The sequence below is a fragment of the Scomber japonicus genome, chromosome 22, assembly GCF_027409825.1.
Source record: "Scomber japonicus isolate fScoJap1 chromosome 22, fScoJap1.pri, whole genome shotgun sequence".
NCBI lineage: Eukaryota > Metazoa > Chordata > Actinopteri > Scombriformes > Scombridae > Scomber > Scomber japonicus.
Genome location: NC_070599.1, coordinates 283,762 through 308,618, shown reverse-complemented (window position 1 = coordinate 308,618; position 24,857 = coordinate 283,762). Strand labels below are relative to the sequence as shown.

The following is a 24,857-nucleotide window of genomic DNA, read 5'->3' as shown; positions in this document are numbered from 1 at the left end:
TTGATTTCTTTTGAATTATGAAAGTGTGTGAATGTGTAAATTATGCCTTTTTTGATAATAAAAGAAAAAAAAAAAAACACGCCCGATCTTGTCTGATCTCGGAAGCTAAGCAGGGTCGGGCCTGGTTAGTACTTGGATGGGAGACCGCCTGGGAATACCAGGTGCTGTAAGCTTTTTTTCCCTCTCAGCTGTCACCAAAGGAGGGCGCTGTTGCTCCATCACCGCACACAGGGCTTTGAGGAACAAAAGCTGCAATCATTCCAGCTGTGTCTGAATGCACGCCAGAGAGGTGGCACTGAGACGCCTCACTTTCCAAGTAGTTTTTAGGGTTCCAGTTCTCACTGTTACAGCCTGTAAAAAGCCTGCAATCATCCCGCATGTACACAAATGGCCTGAGAAACAAGGTTGCAGTCCTTCCAGCTGTGTGTTTCTCCGCAGAAAAAAAACAACTATTCCTATCAAAGTACTGTTAAAGGATAGCATGTGTTTGATGGCTGAGACACCATTATCCGCCACTCAGCTGGTGTGAGCAACTGTCAGTGGTGTCACAGCATGTTTAAATGGGCTTTCTGCAGCCTGTTTCGTCGCTTACGGCCATACCACCCTGAACACGCCCGATCTCGTCTGATCTCGGAAGCTAAGCAGGGTCGGGCCTGGTTAGTACTTGGATGGGAGACCGCCTGGGAATACCAGGTGCTGTAAGCTTTTTTTCCCTCTCAGCTGTCACCAAAGGAGGGCGCTGTTGCTCCATCACCGCACACAGGGCTTTGAGGAACAAAAGCTGCAATCATTCCAGCTGTGTCTGAATGCACGCCAGAGAGGTGGCACTGAGACGCCTCACTTTCCAAGTAGTTTTTAGGGTTCCAGTTCTCACTGTTACAGCCTGTAAAAAGCCTGCAATCATCCCGCATGTACACAAATGGCCTGAGAAACAAGGTTGCAGTCCTTCCAGCTGTGTGTTTCTCCGCAGAAAAAAAAAAACTATTCCTATCAAAGTACTGTTAAAGGATAGCACGTATTTGATGGCTGAGACACCATTATCCGCCACTCAGCTGGTGTGAGCAACTGTCAGTGGTGTCACAGCATGTTTAAATGGGTTTTCTGCGGCCTGTTTCGTCGCTTACGGCCATGCCACCCTGAATGCACGCCAGAGAGGTGGCACTGAGACACGCCCCTTTCAGGAAGTGCATGGTCAGAGAGAGACAAAGAGAGTTTTGTTTGGAGTGAAAGTTGTGCTATTTAAACCTGGAGTTTCGTTATTATTTTGACTATTTCGTTTGTACATAGTACAGTTTTCATTTTTGTGTTCTTCCCCTGACAGCTTTTGCTGTCTGGGGGACGTGTTTTGTGTTTATTGGATGGACAGCATGGAAACGAACAATGGACTGACAGATATGACTGGAAAAAAGAACACGGACAAAGGCACAGAAAGAAAGGAGAGACGTGAGGAGAAAAGCAGATTATCTGAGATGGACAATGGACAGAAAAATGATCATGACAAAACTCCTGGAACAAACAGCCGCACTGGAGAAGAGCGAGTAGAAACCGGCGGAGAGCGAGATGAAAAGTTTAAGAGAGAGCTGACGGTAGAGGTGGAGGTGGAGGGAACAGAGACCTTATCGATGATGGATGTACTGAAGAGTGTGAAAAAGGAGTGTGGAGAGGTGCTGGGGTGCAGGGTGAGAAGCGAAAAAATATATGAACTAACAATGAAAACTGAGACCGGAAAAACAAAACTCATGGATGGGGTGCGCATTAATGGAGCACTCATACATGCCAGAGACATTGCAAGCAATGAAATGGTGGTCTCATTCATTAATCTAACCATCTATATGGAAGACGGCAAGATACTGGATAAGCTGGAAGAGTGGGGAGTGAAGGCTATGTCACCAATCAAGCGCCGAGTGTGGCCAGGGACTGACATTTTGGACGGCACCAGATTTTTAAAAGTGCGCTTCACAGAGCAGGTCCGCTCACTCCCATACTCCACTAAATTTGATACAATGAGAGGCACGGAGTACTTCAGGGTCATTCATGACAGACAGATACGTGTCTGTAGACTGTGCATTAAGACAGGGCACATTTTCAGAGAATGTCCAGAATTTAAATGCTTCAAATGTGGACAGACGGGCCATTACGCACGGGAGTGTGTGGAGCGGAGAGCGATGGAGGAAGAGGAGGGGCAGAGTGGACAAGAAGACGGCGACGAGCAGACGGGGGATCAGATGGGGGACCAGACGGGGGAACAGGATGAAGAGGGTGAGGAGGACATGGAGGAAGAGCAGGAGGACGGGCAGGAGAACGACGGCGATGACGGGGGTGAGATGGAGCAGACGAGAGGAGGCGAGGAGGAAAAGGAGGACGAGGAGGGTCGGAAGGATGGTGACGAGGATGAGAGCGTTGGATTGGGGAATAAGGATTGTGGACCAAAGGAACAGAGACCTTGGAGTGGAAAAGCGAGGAGGGAAGAGGAGACAGAAGGACGTTCAGGAAAGAAAAAGAAGATATACCAGAGACTGATTGACAAGAGACAGGCAGAAAAGGAAAGAGAGCGACAAGAACGAAGGGGGCCGCGGTCTGGTATGCAATTTTGATTTAAAATGTTTGGTTTAAATTTTTATTTATTTATTTTTTTTGGTTTGCTCTCATGGCCACTGTAACTTCTGTAAATGTAAATGGATTAAGGGATAGAGGGAAGATAAAAGAAATGCTTTTTACATATCGTAGTGATATTATATGTATACAGGAAACGAATTGGGATGAGGAGAAAGTAAGAGAGATGAGAGGGGAATGGGAGGGAGACATGTATTATAATAATGGGGCTAGAAATGCAAGGGGCGTAGCAATAATGATTAAAAAGGATAGTGTAGAAGAGATAAAGGAGGTGTATAAAGACAGGACAGGGAGGATAGTAGCAATAGAATTTAAATATAAAAAGGTAGAATTTAGACTAATTAATGTGTATGTGCCAAATATAGAAAAAGATAAATGGGGTATTATAGAAGAGTTAAAAAAGATAGTTGTGGGAAGATGTATTATTGTAGGGGATTTCAATATAAAATGTAGTAGATTAGATATAGGTAAGGGGGTAGAATTTAGGTGGGAGAGGTCGAGAAATATGTTATTAGAGGTGATGAAGAATAAGGGATTGATAGATGCGTGGAGATACGAGTACCCAGAGAAGAGAGAGTTCACGAGGAGACAGATTAGGGATGGAGTATTAAAACAGAGTAGAATAGATTTAGTGTTAGTACAGGGGGAAATTATTGGATATATAGATAGAATAAGACATCAGAGAAATAGCTTTAGTGATCATGATGGGGTTAGATTTAGAATTAAGGTTGGGAGAGAGGAGGTAGGGGGAGGGATGTGGATATTGAATGCAGGATATATTGAGGAGGAAGAGTATGAGAAACAGATTAGGGAATTATTAGATAGAGAGAATGAGAGGAGAGCGGTGTACATTGAAAAGGATAGTGTAGATGATAGTATAGGGGAGAGATGGGAGAAGATAAAAGATCAAATCAAATATATTAGTATACGGTATAGTAAGAAAAGAAAAGAAAAGATGATGAAGGAAGAGAAGGGTTTGAAGGAAAAATTGAGAGTAGAATTGAGTAGGGCAGATGATGAGGAGGGATATAGTATAGACAATTATATAGAGGTAAAGATGAAGCTAGAGAGGTATGAAAGGGAAAAATGTAGGGGAGCAATTTTGAGAAGTAAAGCAAAATATGCTTTAGAGGGAGAAAAATGTACAGGATACTTTTTAGGGTTAGAGAAAAGAAGACAGAATAGGACATTTATCAATGAAATTAATAATAAGAAGGGAGAGATAATAGAAGATTATGTGGAGATACTGGAGAGGATACAGGAGTTTTATGGGGATTTATATAAGAAGGGAGAAATAGATGAATCAAGTATAGATGAGGTATTGGAAAGTATAGGAAAAAGTTTGAGTGAGGATGATAAGAAATGGTGTGATAGGGAAATAAATGAGAAGGAGGTGATGGAGGCAATAGCAAGTTTGAAAAGTGGGAAGAGTCCGGGGAGTGATGGAATAGGGATAGAATGGTATAAAACATATAAGAATGAGGTAGCACCGATTTTAGCAGAAGTGTTTAGGGGGATGGAGCGAACAGGGCTAGTGCAGGATAGGATGGTAGAAGGGGTGATAACAATTATATATAAGAAAAAGGGAAGTAATTTAGATTTGGAAAATTATAGGCCAATCAGTTTATTAAATGTAGATTATAAAATTTTAACAAAAATATTAGCAAATAGGATGAAGAGAGTGATAGGAGAGATAGTGCAAACAACACAAAGTTATAGCATACCAGGAAGAGATATAGCAGATACGATAGGAACAGTTAGGGATGTTTTTGAATATATGAAGCGAGATAAGAAAGGGGGAGTGGTGTTAGGAATAGACTGGAATAAGGCGTTTGATAGGGTAGAGCATAGGTTTCTGTATAGGGTATTAGAGCGATTTGGGTTTGGGGAGAGAATGAGGGGATGGGTGAAGAGGTTATATGGGAGTGCGAAAAGTCGTGTAAAAGTGAATGGGGTACTGACAGACAGTTTTGAAGTGGGGAGATCAGTGAGGCAGGAGTGTCCTCTATCAGCGTTGCTGTATGCAATAGTGGTAGAGCCCCTAGCGACACTAATTAAGATGAATAAAGATGTGAAAGGGATTCAGCTGCCATATGGCGGGATATGTATAATAAATCAATATGCGGATGATACTACTATCACGGATAGAGATGGAGGAAGTGTAAAGAAAGTTTTGGAGCTAGTAGAGAAGTATGGAAGGGCATCAGGGGCAAAAATAAATAAAGACAAATCAGAAATAATGTACATAGGTGAAGTGGAGAGAGTAGACGTGGGATTAAAGGTGGAAGAAAAATATATAAAGGTGTTGGGAGTGCACTTAGGGGTGGAAAGTATGGAAGCGAGAGATGTGACGTGGACAGGGGTGATAAATAAAATAAGAACAGTATGTACAGCATGGAGGGGGAGGAAATTAAGGTTAAAGGGGAAGATAATTGTGGTCAATAGTTTGTTGTTATCAGTGTGTGTGTATGTGATGAGTGTTCTTGATATGCCGGAGTGGGTGATGAATGAGTTAAACAAAATTGTGTGTGATTTCATATGGGAAGGGAAAGGGGTGAAAATTGCGCAGAAAACATTGGTCGGGAAAAAGTGGGAGGGAGGGTTAAATTTAGTAGATTTGGAAACAAAAAGGGCAGCATTGAGAATAAAAACGGTACAGAAATATATGGTGGGAAGGTGGAATTATGGGTGGACGGAACTCTTGAAGAAATATATCAATGATGTGGGGGGAATAGGTGAGAATGGCTGGTGTATGGGGTTTAAGAAATCAATGACGGTAGGAATACCAGAGATTTATAGAGAAGTATTGGAAGCGTGGAGAAAATTTCTTCCTAAGGTGGAGTATGAGTGTGATGGGTTGCAAATGTTTGTAAACTTGCCTTTATTTCTAAATGAAAAACTCAGATATAAAAATAAAATATTATACGAACCACAATTTATAAAAGGAGGTATTAAGCAGGTTAAAGATATAATTTATGAGGTTATCCCAGGATTTCTTAGAGAAAATTGTATTTATGATTCGGTGTGTGAGTATGAAGGAATGGAATGCAGAGAGAAAGTAAATAAAATATATGACAGAATTAAAGCAAGTATACCTTTGAACTGGACTAACAAAAGTCTGTGTCCAGACAATAGATGAATGTATGCCTGAGATGTATGTGATGGAGAATGGGAAGAAATGTGAAATTAAGAGTATGAGTGTAAAAAAAGTGTATGGATGGTTAATAGTTGATGTGATAAAAGAGCCAGCGGCAGAGAGTGTTTGGAGAAGAGTGTTTGAAGATTTTGATGTAAAGAAAATATGGTCGAATGTGAACATAAAATATAACAGTGTAGAGTGTGAGAATAATGATTTCCTGATAAAACATAATAGAATATATACAAATGTGGTGTTTAATAGAATAAACAATGCGGTAAGTGCAACGTGTGATGTGTGTAATAATGGCCATGAAAGCTTTTTACATTTTTTTTTGGATTGTGTTGAGTTGGTTGATTTCTTTGATTTTTTAAAAGCATTGTTGAAAAAAAACTGGAGGATGGAATCAGAATTGGAAGAAGGATGGAGGAAATGGTTTTTGTTTGGTTTATTTGAAAAAAAAATAGATGTGAACATTTGGTTAATTAATTTTATTTTAAGCCATGCCAGACTCGCGGTCGTCTACAGAAGAAATTATGCGCATTTTGAGGGACGGAAGGTAAAAATAAAACACTTATTTAAAACAATAATGAGAAAAGACATTGAAATGTATTGTAGATATGGTGGGAAGGAGGTCAAACTGTCTTTTTTAAGTGGGAATAAGTTTATTTATGAAGGTGAGGAGGGTGAGATTATGTTTAATTGGTAAAATGATCATTTGTATTTTGGTTGTGTTTTGTGGGGTTGATGAAAGGGATGGGGAAGGGATTAAGTTTTTGTGTAAAAATAAGGTATTGAAAATGTAAATTTGTGAACTGAAGAAAAATAAAAAAAGAGAAAAAAAAAAAAAAAGAACACGCCTGATCTCGTCTGATCTCGGAAGCTAAGCAGGGTCGGGCCTGGTTAGTACTTGGATGGGAGACCGCCTGGGAATACCAGGTGCTGTAAGCTTTTTTTCCCTCTCAGCTGTCACCAAAGGAGGGTGCTGTTGCTCCATCACCGCACACAGGGCTTTGAGGAACAAAAGCTGCAATCATTCCAGCTGTGTCTGAATGCACGCCAGAGAGGTGGCACTGAGACGCCTCACTTTCCAAGTAGTTTTTAGGGTTCCAGTTCTCACTGTTACAGCCTGTAAAAAGCCTGCAATCATCCCGCATGTACACAAATGGCCTGAGAAACAAGGTTGCAGTCCTTCCAGCTGTGTGTTTCTCCGCAGAAAAAAACAACTATTCCTATCAAAGTACTGTTAAAGGACAGCATGTGTTTGATGGCTGAGACACCATTATCCGCCACTCAGCTGGTGTGAGCAACTGTCAGTGGTGTCACAGCATGTTTAAATGGGCTTTCTGCGGCCTGTTTCGTGGCTTACGGCCATACCACCCTGAACACGCCCCCGTGGCTCGTCAGTGTGCAGGTGTGAGTGGAGGTGAGAGGACGTGTGGAGAGAGAGCAGAGAGCAGTGAGTGATTGTTTGATTGATTGATTGTTTGTTGGTTTGTTTGAGGTGAGAGAGGCTCACAGACCTCGGTTTTTCTTTCTAGTTTATCTTTCCCTTGGTTGTTCTTTGATTATATGAACTTTTTGTTTTCTGTGTATTTTTTGTTAAATTAAGTATTGATTTCCCCCCCGGCAGTGTGAGCACTGGTCGGGGGAGGTATTTTTGTTAAGAATTTTACAAATACACGGACGGATAATGGGTAAACTGACCAAGAACACCATGACTAAGACTAAGCACAATGGACCGGTTTTGGCTGCACCCGCTCCCCCCTCTGTAGGCTCGGCTCTGGGCCTACAGAAGGGGGAGGAAACGGGAGGTTTGTATGATTTGAGAGTAAACAAGGAGGGTAAATTGGTGATGAGTATTGAGTCTGTGAGCGAGAATGAGTGTGTGAGTGAGGGTGTGGATGAGGGAGAGGGAGAGTGGAGACTGGTGCAGCGGAGAAACCAGGCAGCTGCTGCAACTGCTGCTGCTAGGGAGCCTCCGGCAGCTGGGGGCAGCAGTGAGGCCGGGAAGGGAGGAGGAAGTGGCCCGCCTCGAGCAGCAGCAGCTGGGGCTCAGCTGGGGACGAGCACGCGGTCGGCAGCAGCGTCCAAGCCGGGCTCGGCGGCCGGGGGTTCCCGTGCGCCTGGGCACATCCTCCGGGTTTGCCCGGAGTTCAGCTGCCACAAGTGCAGGGTCCAGGGGCACTACGCCAGGGAGTGCCTGGGTAAGGCTCGTGGAGGAGAGGTGGAGCAGTGCGCGGTGTGCAGGCAGGGTCTCTCCAGCTGCGCCTGCGGAGGTAGCAGTGGAGGTGAAACGGCTGGGGGAGGGGACGAAGCTTCGGTGGCCTCGTCTCTTTTGCTGCTCTCAGATTCTGGGGGCAGCGAGGTAGAGGATGGGAAAGAGCAGGAGGGCGATGGTGATGGTGATGATGATGATGATGATGACGACGACGACGATGATGGCAGCAGGGCGGGTGTGGCCGTGAGGGCTGACCTAGCCAGGGCTGGACCCCAGAAATCAACTGATGGGCAGGAGGAGCAGAGCAAGGGGGCGGGTGTAGCCGTGATGGCCGACCTAGCCCGGGCCGGGCCCCCCAGACAGAAGGTGACCCTGAAGGCCCCGCCCCAGACTGACCTGTTGGGGTCCAGCTGGGACGGGGTCTCGGTGGTGGCCGAGACTGGTCTGGTCGAGGGTGGCGACGAGCCTGGAGAGGACTCGGAGCTGCCCTCGGCCCAGAGGCCGGTGAATGACAGGGGTCCGGCCGGTGATGCTCCACTGCCAGGGGGGCGGCTGGGAGGGGTCCTAGTCGCCTCCCACTTCAACATTGGGGCCGGCTCGGACACCGACCATGACCCTGAGGCGCCCCAGCTGGGTAAGAACAGGAAAAATAAAAGAAAGAAAGTATAGCCTGCATGCCGCTGACTAACTCCCCTCTCCTTAAAACATCATGGCCTCCCTGGTTTCTCTGAATGCCCGAGGGCTCCGCACGGAGGGCAAGCTCCGGGCGGTCCTGGCGGGGGTGGGGAGAGACTGTATCCTCTGTCTACAGGAGACCTGGTGGGACGACGAGGTGGCCCGGCGGGCGCAGCGACTGTGGAAGGGCAGCATGGTGGCCAACAACGGAGGCGGGTCCTCCGGGGGGGTCGCCGTGCTGTGCGGGGAGGCGGCCGGGGGTGGTGGGAGGGAGGTTTATGCGGACAGTGCAGGTAGGATACTGGTAGTAGATGTGAAGACAGCTGTATGGGAGGGCAGGATTATAAATATCTATGCACCAAACGAGGAGGTAGGCCGTAAGGTTTTCATCCAGAGTCTGGGGGGGTGGATTACACCGGACACAGTGGTCATGGGGGATTTCAATATCATTCAGACTCTGGAGGATGTAGGGGATAAGTTGAGTTTAAAAAATGATGTGATTAGATTTGCGCTGACTGAATTGTGTGATGCATATAACCTTGTAGATGTTTTCAGAGTCTTGAACCCCGGAATCCGGCGCTACAGCAGGGTGCAGACGGTGAGGGGCCGCTGCAACCGCTCCAGGCTGGACCTCATCCTGGCCTCGGCGGGGGTACTGGGCCGCATCGGGGAGGTCACTCATGTGCCCTGCGCCATGAGTGACCACCTGATGGTCCGGGCGTCCCTTGTGGGGCGGGGAGAGGGGAGGGGGGGAGGAGTCTGGTGTTTCAACGCTGGGCTCTTGGACGACGGTAAGTTTGAAGGTAAGGTGCGCAGAATGTTAGGATATTTTATTGATGAATGTAATGACAGTGAGGGGGTGTTGGGGAGGTGGGGGGGTTTTAAAGTAAGGTTGAAGAGGGCGGCAATCAGCCAGGGTAAGTTTAAAAGATGATCAGATAATATGGAAAAGAAAAAGTGGACAGAGCAGATCAGCCAGCTTGCAGGTAAGGAGGGGCCGTTAACGTCCCTGGAGCTTGGCAGGCTGGAGGCCGCAAAGGCCAGGCTGCTCAAGCTGCAGATAGCTGAGTGCAGGGCGGCCGCCCTCAGAGCCAGAGTGGTAGACCTGGAGCAGGGTGAGAGGCACTCGGCCTACTTTCTGGGTTTGGAAAAGCAAAAACAGAATAGACAGATTATCAGTGAACTTAAAAACAGCGAGGGTAAGTTAGTGACAGACAGAGACAGTGTGGAGCAGGTAAGCTTAGATTTTTATGAAGATTTATTCAAGTAGGAGCCAGTGGATGAGGAGGCGGGGGATCTCCTCCTTCAAGGTATTAAAAATATAATAGCAGCAGTGGACAGAGCGCTCTTAGAGGAGCCTGTTTCATTGGAGGAGGTGGAGAGGGCCGTGGGGGGCCTGTCCAGAGGGAAGAGCCCAGGAGAGGACGGCCTGACGGCCGAACTCTACCTCAGGTTTGTGGGTCTCTTCTCTCCTCTGCTGTGTCAGTTATACAATGAAATGATCAGAGAGGGGAGGTCTCCTGAAGGGTTTTCCAATGGCCTAATTACATTGTTGTTTAAAAATAAAGGGGCCAGAGACGAGATAAAAAATTACAGACCCATAAGTCTATTGAATGTGGACTACAAGATATTGGCAAAAGTGGTCACCAACCGGGTGAGGGAGGTGGCCGGGGATGCCGTACGGAGCCTTCAGGCGTACGGCATCCCCGGCAGGGACATAGCCGACTCCATCCTCACGGTCCAGGGGGCTGTCGGGGGCATGGAGCGGGCGGGGGGGTTCTGTTTAAATTTGGACCTAGAAAAGGCTTTTGATCGTGTCAACCACAGTTTTTTGTTCAAGGTGTTGCAGGGCCTGGGGTTCGGGCCTGGCCTCATTGGCATGGTTGGGCTGCTGTACGTCGGTGCGCAGTCTCGGCTCAAACTCAATGGGAGGGTAAGTAGAGCTTTCAAAATAGGTAAGTCGGTGAGGCAGGGGTGTCCCTTCTCGCCTCTTTTGTTTTCGTTTGTCATAGAGACTCTGGTCACCAGAGTGAGTAATGACGGTGGGCTGCGGGGGCTTCCGGTGGCTCCGGGGCTGGGGAGGGTGACCGTGGTCCCGTTTGCGGACGACGTCACCCTCCTCGCCTCGGAGTCAGGGGAGGTGGACCGCATGCTCGACCACATTAAAATTTTTGAGCTGGCCTCAGGGGCCAAGCTCAACAGGGCAAAATCTAGTCTGCTGGCGGTAAGTAGGGGAGTGGAGGGGAGGTGGGGATTTAGAGTAGAGAGGGAGAGTTTGAGAATATTAGGGATAGAAGTGGGCATAGGAGGGGATAGGGTCACCAAGAGTAATTGGGACAGGATGATTAATAAGGTGAATCATATTGTTAACAGGTGGAGGCCTCGTGGGCTGAGCCTGAGAGGAAAAGTCACAGTGTGGAACGCTCTAGTAGCCTCCACTCTAGTGTATGTTTTGGGGACCTGTGAGCTGCCACAGTGGGCGCTAAAAGCACTCAACAGTGCGCTCTCCTCCTTCCTGTGGAGGGGACGGGCTAATTCGATCGCTCATAAAGGTGTTAATCGCTAAGCAAAGGGAGGGGGGCTTAGCTCTGATTGACATAAGTGCCAAAAAAGATGCACTGAGGGCCAAAATTGTTAGGAAATGTTTGGATTCGACCAGGCAGTACCCCTGGGAGGGGGCGCTGGCCGGCTGTTTGGCGCAGTTCGGGGAGGGAGACGAGTACAATTTGTACACGCTCCCTCCCAGAACGGCCTTCGGCGGGCTGCCGCCCTTCTACCGGGAGGTGCTAGAGGCCTGGGGCAAATTGCTGCCCAGCCTCAAGCCTAAGGTGGTGAACAGGAGCAGTGTCGCGCTGTTACCTATCCTCCAGACTCCTTTCCTCCAGCACGGGGGAAGGCCGCTGTCCTGCGCTCCACTGAGGGCAGCGGGGGTCACGAGGGTAGGAGAGATGGTTGACGGGGAGGGTTATTTTGATCTGGACAAAGTAATCGCTAAGTTGAGGGCCGGGAGGGTTAGCTTTAGGCCGGGGCACGTTAGAGTCACCGGTGATAAGCTAGATAGTGCCATGCCAGAGTCCTGGAGGAGGGCTCTCCGGGAGAGGGGGCCGGTGCAGGCGTCCCGGCTGGATTTCCTCCTGTGCCGTCCCACCCTGGACACACCCATCGCAGACCTCACCACCAGAACCACATACAGCATCCTCGCGTCCGAGCTGGGGAGGCGGCCTTCCTCCGAGGCAGCTTGGAGGGGGCTCTTCCCCGGTGAGGACGTGGGGACCATATGGCATAACATCACAAACCGCTACATCTCACACTCCGTTTTTGATTTGGATTTTCGCATACGGCACAGGAGGATTTTTACCGGGGTCGTCCTGCACCGAGTCCACAGGGAGCTCTTCTCCAGGACCTGTGCTGTTTGTGGGCAATTTGATGAAGATATTACGCACTTGTTTGTCTCTTGTCCGTGTCTTGTGTTTTTTCATGTTTTTCTGTTACAGATTTTGAAACAGCACTGCCACTTCATCCCCCGAACACTTACCCTCTGGACTCTCCTCTTTGGACTCCCCCCCCGTCACACCCTCATCAACCTCATCCTGTCACTGGCCCGGCAAGCCGTCTGGACACGCCGCAACATCGCCCTCCACGAGCACCGCAATAGCCCCGTCACCGCCATCGTCAAAACCACACTCACCGCGCACTTCAGAACCCTGGACACCTCCCCCCTCCTGGACTCACTGGTGGAGGGTTGTTCTGTCTGTGTGCGTGATGAGTTGGGTGATCTGCGTTTCTGTTTTGATTAAGTTCAGCATTACTGTACTGTCTGTTTCATTTGGAGTGAATGGTTGTTACATGGTGTACGTCTATATGTTGTAAGTTCTATGTTGTGTGTCTCTATGTAGTCTGTGTCCATGTTGTGTGTCTCTATGTAGTTTGTCTCTATGTTGAATGTTTACATGTGGTATGTCTTTATTTTGTGTGTGTTGATTTTAAATGACAAAGAAATATGTTTGTAAAATTATTGGAATATTTTTGATAATAAAAGATAAAACAAAAAAAACACGCCCGATCTCATCTGATCTCGGAAGCTAAGCAGGGTCGGGCCTGGTTAGTACTTGGATGGGAGACCGCCTGGGAATACCAGGTGCTGTAAGCTTTTTTTCCCTCTCAGCTGTCACCAAAGGAGGGCGCTGTTGCTCCATCACCGCACACAGGGCTTTGAGGAACAAAAGCTGCAATCATTCCAGCTGTGTCTGAATGCACGCCAGAGAGGTGGCACTGAGACGCCTCACTTTCCAAGTAGTTTTTAGGGTTCCAGTTCTCACTGTTACAGCCTGTAAAAAGCCTGCAATCATCCCGCATGTACACAAATGGCCTGAGAAACAAGGTTGCAGTCCTTCCAGCTGTGTGTTTCTCCGCAGAAAAAAACAACTATTCCTATCAAAGTACTGTTAAAGGATAGCATGTGTTTGATGGCTGAGACACCATTATCCGCCACTCAGCTGGTGTGAGCAACTGTCAGTGGTGTCACAGCATGTTTAAATGGGCTTTCTGCGGCCTGTTTCGTGGCTTACGGCCATACCACCCTGAACACGCCCCCGTGGCTCGTCAGTGTGCAGGTGTGAGTGGAGGTGAGAGGACGTGTGGAGAGAGAGCAGAGAGCAGTGTGAGTGATTGTTTGATTGCTTGATTGTTTGTTGGTTTGTTTGAGGTGAGAGAGGCTCACAGACCTCGGTTTTCTTTCTAGTTTATCTTTTCCCTTGGTTATTCTTTGCTTATCTGAACTTTTTGTTTTCTGTGTGTTTTTTTGTTAAATTAAGTAGTGATTTCCCCCCCCCGGCAGTGTGAGCACTGGTCGGGGGAGGTATTTTTGTTAAGAATTTTACAAATACACGGACGGATAATGGGTAAACTGACCAAGAACACCATGACTAAGACTAAGCACAATGGACCGGTTTTGGCTGCACCCGCTCCCCCCTCTGTAGGCTCGTCTCTGGGCCTACAGAAGGGGCAGACAGCGGCAGTGAGGCTGGGAAGGGAGGAGGAAGTGGCCCGCCTCGAGCAGCAGCAGCTGGGGCTCAGCTGGGGACGAGCACGCGGTCGGCAGCAGCGTCCAAGCCGGGCTCGGCGGCCGGGGGGTCCCGTGCGCCGGGGAAGCCCGGCTCGGCGGCGATGGCGGCGGTGGCCGGCATGAGGACGAGGGCCAGTGCGGGGGGGCCAGCCCGGCCGGCCACGGCGGCGGCTATGCTCGCGGTGAAGGAGGCGGAAGCGGCGGCGGCAGCGGCGGCAGCCTGTGGCTTCGGCTCGGGGGGCGGCGGCACAGACCGCGGCGTCCCGCGAGCCTGAAATATGTATATGTGTTTTGTTAAATATGTATGAATAAAAATCCTTTTTTGTTAAATATTTATGAATAAAAATCCTGTTTTGTTAAATATTTATGAATAAAAATCCTGTTTTGTTAAATATTTATTATTAAAAATCCTGTTTTGTTCAATATTTATGAATAAAAATCCTGTTTTGTTAAATATTTATGAAAGTTATTGAATAAAAATCCTGTTTTGTTCAATATTTATGAATAAAAATCCTGTTTTGTTCAATATTTATGAACAAAAATCCTGTTTTGTTAAATATTTATGAATAAAAATCCTGTTTTGTTAAATATTTATTATTAAAAATCCTGTTTTGTTAAATATTTATTATTAAAAATCCTGTTTTGTTCAATATTTATGAATAAAAATCCTGTTTTGTTCAATATTTATGAATAAAAATTCTGTTTTGTTCAATATTTATGAATAAAAATCCTGTTTTGTTAAATATTTATGAAAGTTATTGAATAAAAATCCTGTTTTGTTCAATATTTATTAATAAAAATCCTGTTTTGTTAAATATTTATGAATAAAAATTCTGTTTTGTTCAATATTTATTAATAAAAATCCTGTTTTGTTAAATATTTATGAATAAAAATCCTGTTTTGTTAAATATTTATGAATAAAAATCCTGTTTTGTTCAATATTTATGAATAAAAATACTGTTTTGTTAAATATTTATGAATAAAAATCCTGTTTTGTTCAATATTTATGAATAAAAATACTGTTTTGTTAAATATTTATGAAAGTTATTGAATAAAAATCCTGTTTTGTTAAATATTTATGAATAAAAATCTTGTTTTGTTCAATATTTATTAATAAAAATTCTGTTTTATTAAATATTTATGAATAAAAATCCTGTTTTGTTAAATATTTATGAAAGTTATTGAATAAAAATTATGTTTTGTTAAATATTTATGAATAAAAATCCTGTTTTGTTAAATATTTATTATTAAAAATCCTGTTTTGTTAAATATTTATTATTAAAAATCCTGTTTTGTTCAATATTTATGAATAAAAATCCTGTTTTGTTCAATATTTATGAATAAAAATTCTGTTTTGTTCAATATTTATGAATAAAAATCCTGTTTTGTTAAATATTTATGAAAGTTATTGAATAAAAATCCTGTTTTGTTCAATATTTATTAATAAAAATCCTGTTTTGTTAAATATTTATGAATAAAAATTCTGTTTTGTTCAATATTTATTAATAAAAATCCTGTTTTGTTAAATATTTATGAATAAAAATCCTGTTTTGTTCAATATTTATGAATAAAAATCCTGTTTTGTTCAATATTTATGAATAAAAATACTGTTTTGTTAAATATTTATGAATAAAAATCCTGTTTTGTTCAATATTTATGAATAAAAATACTGTTTTGTTAAATATTTATGAAAGTTATTGAATAAAAATCCTGTTTTGTTAAATATTTATGAATAAAAATCTTGTTTTGTTCAATATTTATTAATAAAAATTCTGTTTTATTAAATATTTATGAATAAAAATCCTGTTTTGTTAAATATTTATGAAAGTTATTGAATAAAAATTATGTTTTGTTAAATATTTATGAATAAAAATCCTGTTTTGTTCAATATTTATGAATAAAAATCCTGTTTTGTTAAATATTTATGAATAAAAATCCTGTTTTATTAAATATTTATGAATAAAAATCCTGTTTTGTTAAATATTTATGAATAAAAATCCTGTTTTGTTCAATATTTATGAATAAAAATCCTGTTTTGTTCAATATTTATGAAAGTTATTGAATAAAAATCCTGTTTTGTTAAATATTTATGAATAAAAATCCTGTTTTGTTAAATATTTATTAATAAAAATCCTGTTTTGTTAAATATTTATGAATAAAAATTCTGTTTTGTTAAATATTTATGAATGAAAATCCTGTTTTGTTCAATATTTATGAAAGTTATTGAATAAAAATCCTGTTTTGTTAAATATTTATGAATAAAAATCCTGTTTTGTTAAATATTTATTAATAAAAATAATGTTTTGTTAAATATTTATGAATAAAAATTCTGTTTTGTTAAATATTTATGAATAAAAATCCTGTTTTATTAAATATTTATTAATAAAAATAATGTTTTGTTAAATATTTATGAATAAAAATTCTGTTTTGTTCAATATTTATGAATAAAAATAATTTTTTGTTCAATATTTATGAATAAAAATCTTGTTTTGTTCAATATTTATGAATAAAAATCCTGTTTTGTTAAATATTTATGAATAAAAATCCTGTTTTGTTCAATATTTATGAATAAAAATCCTGTTTTGTTAAATATTTATGAATAAAAATCCTGTTTTGTTCAATATTTATGAATAAAAATCCTGTTTTGTTAAATATTTATGAATAAAAATCCTGTTTTGTTAAATATTTATTAATAAAAATAATGTTTTGTTAAATATTTATGAATAAAAATTCTGTTTTGTTAAATATTTATGAATAAAAATCCTGTTTTGTTCAATATTTATGAATAAAAATCCTGTTTTGTTAAATATTTATTAATAAAAATCTTGTTTTGTTCAATATTTATGAATAAAAATCTTGTTTTGTTAAATATTTATTAATAAAAATCTTGTTTTGTTCAATATTTATGAATAAAAATCTTGTTTTGTTAAATATTTATTAATAAAAATCTTGTTTTGTTCAATATTTATGAATAAAAATCCTGTTTTGTTAAATATTTATTAATAAAAATCTTGTTTTGTTCAATATTTATGAATAAAAATCTTGTTTTGTTAAATATTTATGAATAAAAATCCTGTTTTGTTCAATATTTATTAATAAAAATCCTGTTTTGTTAAATATTTATTAATAAAAATCTTGTTTTGTTCAATATTTATGAATAAAAATCTTGTTTTGTTCAATATTTATGAATAAAAATCCTGTTTTGTTCAATATTTATTAATAAAAATCTTGTTTTGTTCAATATTTATGAATAAAAATCTTGTTTTGTTCAATATTTATGAATAAAAATCCTGTTTTGTTCAATATTTATTAATAAAAATCCTGTTTTGTTAAATATTTATGAATAAAAATCCTGTTTTGTTAAATATTTATGAAAGTTATTGAATAAAAATCCTGTTTTGTTCAATATTTATGAAAGTTATTGAATAAAAATCCTGTTTTGTTAAATATTTATGAATAAAAATCCTGTTTTGTTCAATATTTATGAATAAAAATCCTGTTTTGTTCAATATTTATGAAAGTTATTGAATAAAAATCCTGTTTTGTTCAATATTTATGAAAGTTATTGAATAAAAATCCTGTTTTGTTCAATATTTATGAAAGTTATTGAATAAAAATCCTGTTTTGTTCAATATTTATGAATAAAAATCCTGTTTTGTTCAATATTTATGAATAAAAATCCTGTTTTGTTAAATATTTATGAATAAAAATCCTGTTTTGTTAAATATTTATGAAAGTTATTGAATAAAAATCCTGTTTTGTTCAATATTTATGAAAGTTATTGAATAAAAATTCTGTTTTGTTCAATATTTATGAATAAAAATCCTGTTTTGTTCAATATTTATGAAAGTTATTGAATAAAAATCCTGTTTTGTTAAATATTTATGAATAAAAATCCTGTTTTGTTAAATATTTATGAAAGTTATTGAATAAAAATCCTGTTTTGTTAAATATTTATGAAAGTTATTGAATAAAAATCCTGTTTTGTTAAATATTTATGAATAAAAATCCTGTTTTGTTCAATATTTATGAATAAAAATCCTGTTTTGTTCAATATTTATGAAAGTTATTGAATAAAAATCCTGTTTTGTTCAATATTTATGAAAGTTATTGAATAAAAATCCTGTTTTGTTCAATATTTATGAATAAAAATCCTGTTTTGTTCAATATTTATGAATAAAAATCCTGTTTTGTTCAATATTTATGAATAAAAATCCTGTTTTGTTCAATATTTATGAAAGTTATTGAATAAAAATTCTGTTTTGTTCAATATTTATGAATAAAAATCCTGTTTTGTTCAATATTTATGAAAGTTATTGAATAAAAATCCTGTTTTGTTAAATATTTATGAATAAAAATCCTGTTTTGTTAAATATTTATGAAAGTTATTGAATAAAAATCCTGTTTTGTTAAATATTTATGAAAGTTATTGAATAAAAATCCTGTTTTGTTAAATATTTATGAATAAAAATCCTGTTTTGTTAAATATTTATGAATAAAAATTCTGTTTTGTTCAATATTTATGAATAAAAATCCTGTTTTGTTAAATATTTATGAATAAAAATCCTGTTTTGTTAAATATTTATGAATAAAAATTCTGTTTTGTTCAATATTTATGAATAAAAATCCTGTTTTGTTAAATATTTATGAATAAAAATCCTGTTTTGTTCAATATTTATGAATAAAAATCCTGTTTTGTTAAATATTTATGAATAAAAATATTGTTTTGTTCAATATTTATGAATAAAAATTCTGTTTTGTTAAATATTTATTAATAAAAATATTGTTTTGTTCAATATTTATGAATAAAAATAATGTTTTGTTAAATATTTATGAATAAAAATCCTGTTTTGTTAAATATTTATGAATAAAAATCCTGTTTTGTTAAATATTTATGAATAAAAATCCTGTTTTGTTAAATATTTATGAAAGTTATTGAATAAAAATCCTGTTTTGTTAAATATTTATTAATAAAAATCCTGTTTTGTTAAATATTTATTAATAAAAATATTGTTTTGTTCAATATTTATGAATAAAAATTCTGTTTTGTTAAATATTTATTAATAAAAATATTGTTTTGTTCAATATTTATGAATAAAAATAATGTTTTGTTAAATATTTATGAATAAAAATCCTGTTTTGTTAAATATTTATGAATAAAAATCCTGTTTTGTTAAATATTTATGAATAAAAATCCTGTTTTGTTAAATATTTATGAAAGTTATTGAATAAAAATCCTGTTTTGTTAAATATTTATGAAAGTTATTGAATAAAAATCCTGTTTTGTTAAATATTTATGAATAAAAATCCTGTTTTGTTCAATATTTATGAATAAAAATCCTGTTTTGTTAAATATTTATGAATAAAAATTCTGTTTTGTTCAATATTTATGAATAAAAATTCTGTTTTGTTAAATATTTATGAATAAAAATCCTGTTTTGTTAAATATTTATTAATAAAAATAATGTTTTGTTAAATATTTATGAATAAAAATTCTGTTTTGTTAAATATTTATGAATAAAAATCCTGTTTTATTAAATATTTATTAATAAAAATAATGTTTTGTTAAATATTTATGAATAAAAATCCTGTTTTGTTCAATATTTATGAAAGTTATTGAATAAAAATTCTGTTTTGTTCAATATTTATGAATAAAAATCCTGTTTTGTTCAATATTTATGAAAGTTATTGAATAAAAATCCTGTTTTGTTAAATATTTATGAATAAAAATCCTGTTTTGTTAAATATTTATGAAAGTTATTGAATAAAAATCCTGTTTTGTTAAATATTTATGAAAGTTATTGAATAAAAATCCTGTTTTGTTAAATATTTATGAATAAAAATCCTGTTTTGTTCAATATTTATGAATAAAAATCCTGTTTTGTTCAATATTTATTATTAAAAATAATTTTTTGTTAAATATTTATGAATAAAAATCCTGTTTTGTTCAATATTTATTATTAAAAATAATTTTTTGTTAAATATTTATGAATAAAAATCCTGTTTTGTTAAATATTTATGAATAAAAATTCTGTTTTGTTAAATATTTATGAATAAAAATCCTGTTTTGTTCAATATTTATTATTAAAAATAATTTTTTGTTAAATATTTATTAATAAAAATCCTGTTTTGTTCAATATTTATTATTAAAAATCCTGTTTTGTTAAATATTTATGAATAAAAATCCTGTTTTGTTCAATATTTATGAAAAAAAATTCTGTTTTGTTAAATATTTATGAATAAAATTAATGTTTTGTTAAATATTTATGAATAAAAATAATGTTTTGTTAAATATTTATGAATAAAAATCCTGTTTTGTTCAATATTTATGAATAAAAATTCTTTTTTATTAAATATTGATGAATAAAAATCCTGTTTTGTTCAATATTTATGAATAAAAATCCTGTTTTGTTAAATATTTATTAATAAAAATCCTGTTTTGTTCAATATGTATTATTAAAAATAATTTTTTGTTCAATATTTATGAATAAAAATTCTGTTTTGTTAAATATTTATTAATAAAAATAATTTTTTGTTTAATATTTATGAATAAAAATCCTGTTTTGTTAAATATTTATGAATAAAAATCCTGTTTTGTTAAATATTTATGAATAAAAATTCTGTTTTGTTAAATATTTATGAATAAAAATCCTGTTTTGTTAAATATTTATTAATAAAAATAATGTTTTGTTAAATATTTATGAATAAAAATTCTGTTTTGTTAAATATTTATGAATAAAAATCCTGTTTTATTAAATATTTATTAATAAAAATAATGTTTTGTTAAATATTTATGAATAAAAATTCTGTTTTGTTCAATATTTATGAATAAAAATAATTTTTTGTTCAATATTTATGAATAAAAATCTTGTTTTGTTCAATATTTATGAATAAAAATCCTGTTTTGTTAAATATTTATGAATAAAAATCCTGTTTTGTTCAATATTTATGAATAAAAATCCTGTTTTGTTAAATATTTATGAATAAAAATCCTGTTTTGTTAAATATTTATGAATAAAAATCCTGTTTTGTTAAATATTTATGAATAAAAATCCTGTTTTGTTCAATATTTATTAATAAAAATAATGTTTTGTTAAATATTTATGAATAAAAATTCTGTTTTGTTAAATATTTATGAATAAAAATCCTGTTTTGTTCAATATTTATGAATAAAAATCTTGTTTTGTTAAATATTTATGAATAAAAATCCTGTTTTGTTAAATATTTATGAATAAAAATCCTGTTTTGTTAAATATTTATGAATAAAAATCCTGTTTTGTTCAATATTTATTAATAAAAATCTTGTTTTGTTAAATATTTATGAATAAAAATCCTGTTTTGTTTAATATTTATGAATAAAAATCCTGTTTTGTTTAATATTTATGAATAAAAATCTTGTTTTGTTCAATATTTATGAATAAAAATCCTGTTTTGTTCAATATTTATTAATAAAAATCCTGTTTTGTTCAATATTTATGAATAAAAATCTTGTTTTGTTCAATATTTATGAATAAAAATCCTGTTTTGTTCAATATTTATTAATAAAAATCCTGTTTTGTTAAATATTTATTAATAAAAATCTTGTTTTGTTCAATATTTATGAATAAAAATCTTGTTTTGTTCAATATTTATGAATAAAAATCCTGTTTTGTTCAATATTTATTAATAAAAATCTTGTTTTGTTCAATATTTATGAATAAAAATCTTGTTTTGTTCAATATTTATGAATAAAAATCCTGTTTTGTTCAATATTTATTAATAAAAATCCTGTTTTGTTAAATATTTATGAATAAAAATCCTGTTTTGTTAAATATTTATGAAAGTTATTGAATAAAAATCCTGTTTTGTTCAATATTTATGAAAGTTATTGAATAAAAATCCTGTTTTGTTAAATATTTATGAATAAAAATCCTGTTTTGTTCAATATTTATGAAAGTTATTGAATAAAAATCCTGTTTTGTACAATATTTATGAATAAAAATCCTGTTTTATTAAATATTTATTAATAAAAATAATGTTTTGTTAAATATTTATGAATAAAAATTCTGTTTTGTTCAATATTTATGAAAGTTATTGAATAAAAATTCTGTTTTGTTCAATATTTATGAATAAAAATCCTGTTTTGTTAAATATTTATGAAAGTTATTGAATAAAAATCCTGTTTTGTTAAATATTTATGAATAAAAATCCTGTTTTGTTCAATATTTATGAATAAAAATCCTGTTTTGTTCAATATTTATTATTAAAAATAATTTTTTGTTAAATATTTATGAATAAAAATCCTGTTTTGTTCAATATTTATTATTAAAAATAATTTTTTGTTAAATATTTATGAATAAAAATCCTGTTTTGTTAAATATTTATGAATAAAAATCCTGTTTTGTTCAATATTTATTATTAAAAATAATTTTTTGTTAAATATTTATTAATAAAAATCCTGTTTTGTTCAATATTTATGAAAAAAAATTCTGTTTTGTTCAATATTTATTATTAAAAATAATTTTTTGTTAAATATTTATGAATAAAAATCCTGTTTTGTTAAATATTTATGAATAAAAATCCTGTTTTGTTCAATATTTATTATTAAAAATAATTTTTTGTTAAATATTTATTAATAAAAATCCTGTTTTGTTCAATATTTATGAAAAAAAATTCTGTTTTGTTCAATATTTATTATTAAAAATCCTGTTTTGTTAAATATTTATGAATAAAAATCCTGTTTTGTTCAATATTTATTATTAAAAATCCTGTTTTGTTAAATATTTATGAATAAAAATCCTGTTTTGTTCAATATTTATGAAAAAAAATTCTGTTTTGTTAAATATTTATGAATAAAATTAATGTTTTGTTAAATATTTATGAATAAAAATAATGTTTTGTTAAATATTTATGAATAAAAATCCTGTTTTGTTCAATATTTATGAATAAAAATTCTTTTTTATTAAATATTGATGAATAAAAATCCTGTTTTGTTCAATATTTATGAATAAAAATCCTGTTTTGTTAAATATTTATTAATAAAAATCCTGTTTTGTTCAATATGTATTATTAAAAATAATTTTTTGTTCAATATTTATGAATAAAAATTCTGTTTTGTTAAATATTTATGAATAAAAATCCTGTTTTGTTAAATATTTATTAATAAAAATAATTTTTTGTTTAATATTTATGAATAAAAATCCTGTTTTGTTAAATATTTATGAATAAAAATCCTGTTTTGTTAAATATTTATGAATAAAAATTCTGTTTTGTTAAATATTTATGAATAAAAATCCTGTTTTGTTAAATATTTATTAATAAAAATAATGTTTTGTTAAATATTTATGAATAAAAATTCTGTTTTGTTAAATATTTATGAATAAAAATCCTGTTTTATTAAATATTTATTAATAAAAATAATGTTTTGTTAAATATTTATGAATAAAAATTCTGTTTTGTTCAATATTTATGAATAAAAATCTTGTTTTGTTAAATATTTATGAATAAAAATCCTGTTTTGTTCAATATTTATGAATAAAAATCCTGTTTTGTTCAATATTTATGAATAAAAATCCTGTTTTGTTAAATATTTATGAATAAAAATCCTGTTTTGTTCAATATTTATGAATAAAAATCCTGTTTTGTTAAATATTTATGAATAAAAATCCTGTTTTGTTCAATATTTATGAATAAAAATCCTGTTTTGTTAAATATTTATGAATAAAAATCCTGTTTTGTTAAATATTTATTAATAAAAATAATGTTTTGTTAAATATTTATGAATAAAAATTCTGTTTTGTTAAATATTTATGAATAAAAATCCTGTTTTGTTCAATATTTATGAATAAAAATCCTGTTTTGTTAAATATTTATGAATAAAAATCTTGTTTTGTTAAATATTTATGAATAAAAATCCTGTTTTGTTAAATATTTATGAATAAAAATCCTGTTTTGTTAAATATTTATGAATAAAAATCCTGTTTTGTTTAATATTTATGAATAAAAATCCTGTTTTGTTTAATATTTATGAATAAAAATCTTGTTTTGTTCAATATTTATGAATAAAAATCCTGTTTTGTTCAATATTTATTAATAAAAATCCTGTTTTGTTCAATATTTATGAATAAAAATCTTGTTTTGTTCAATATTTATGAATAAAAATCCTGTTTTGTTCAATATTTATGAATAAAAATTATGTTTTGTTCAATATTTATTAATAAAAATCCTGTTTTGTTAAATATTTATTAATAAAAATCCTGTTTTGTTAAATATTTATGAATAAAAATCCTGTTTTGTTTAATATTTATGAATAAAAATCCTGTTTTGTTTAATATTTATGAATAAAAATCTTGTTTTGTTCAATATTTATGAATAAAAATCCTGTTTTGTTCAATATTTATTAATAAAAATCCTGTTTTGTTCAATATTTATGAATAAAAATCTTGTTTTGTTCAATATTTATGAATAAAAATCCTGTTTTGTTCAATATTTATTAATAAAAATCCTGTTTTGTTAAATATTTATTAATAAAAATCTTGTTTTGTTCAATATTTATGAATAAAAATCTTGTTTTGTTCAATATTTATGAATAAAAATCCTGTTTTGTTCAATATTTATTAATAAAAATCTTGTTTTGTTCAATATTTATGAATAAAAATCTTGTTTTGTTCAATATTTATGAATAAAAATCCTGTTTTGTTCAATATTTATTAATAAAAATCCTGTTTTGTTAAATATTTATGAATAAAAATCCTGTTTTGTTAAATATTTATGAAAGTTATTGAATAAAAATCCTGTTTTGTTCAATATTTATGAAAGTTATTGAATAAAAATCCTGTTTTGTTAAATATTTATGAATAAAAATCCTGTTTTGTTCAATATTTATGAATAAAAATCCTGTTTTGTTCAATATTTATGAAAGTTATTGAATAAAAATCCTGTTTTGTTCAATATTTATGAAAGTTATTGAATAAAAATCCTGTTTTGTTCAATATTTATGAAAGTTATTGAATAAAAATCCTGTTTTGTTCAATATTTATGAATAAAAATCCTGTTTTGTTCAATATTTATGAATAAAAATCCTGTTTTGTTAAATATTTATGAATAAAAATCCTGTTTTGTTAAATATTTATGAATAAAAATCCTGTTTTGTTCAATATTTATGAAAG

At 33.9% G+C, this 24,857-nt stretch overlaps 1 non-coding gene across 1 annotated transcript; it reads left to right on the top strand.

Moving 5' to 3' along the window:
• Positions 1–586: 586 nt before the first annotated feature.
• Positions 587–705, top strand: LOC128384531 (5S ribosomal RNA). The gene has a single exon (XR_008324271.1). It is a non-coding gene; the product is annotated as a 5S ribosomal RNA (ribosomal RNA).
• Positions 706–24,857: the final 24,152 nt, after the last annotated feature.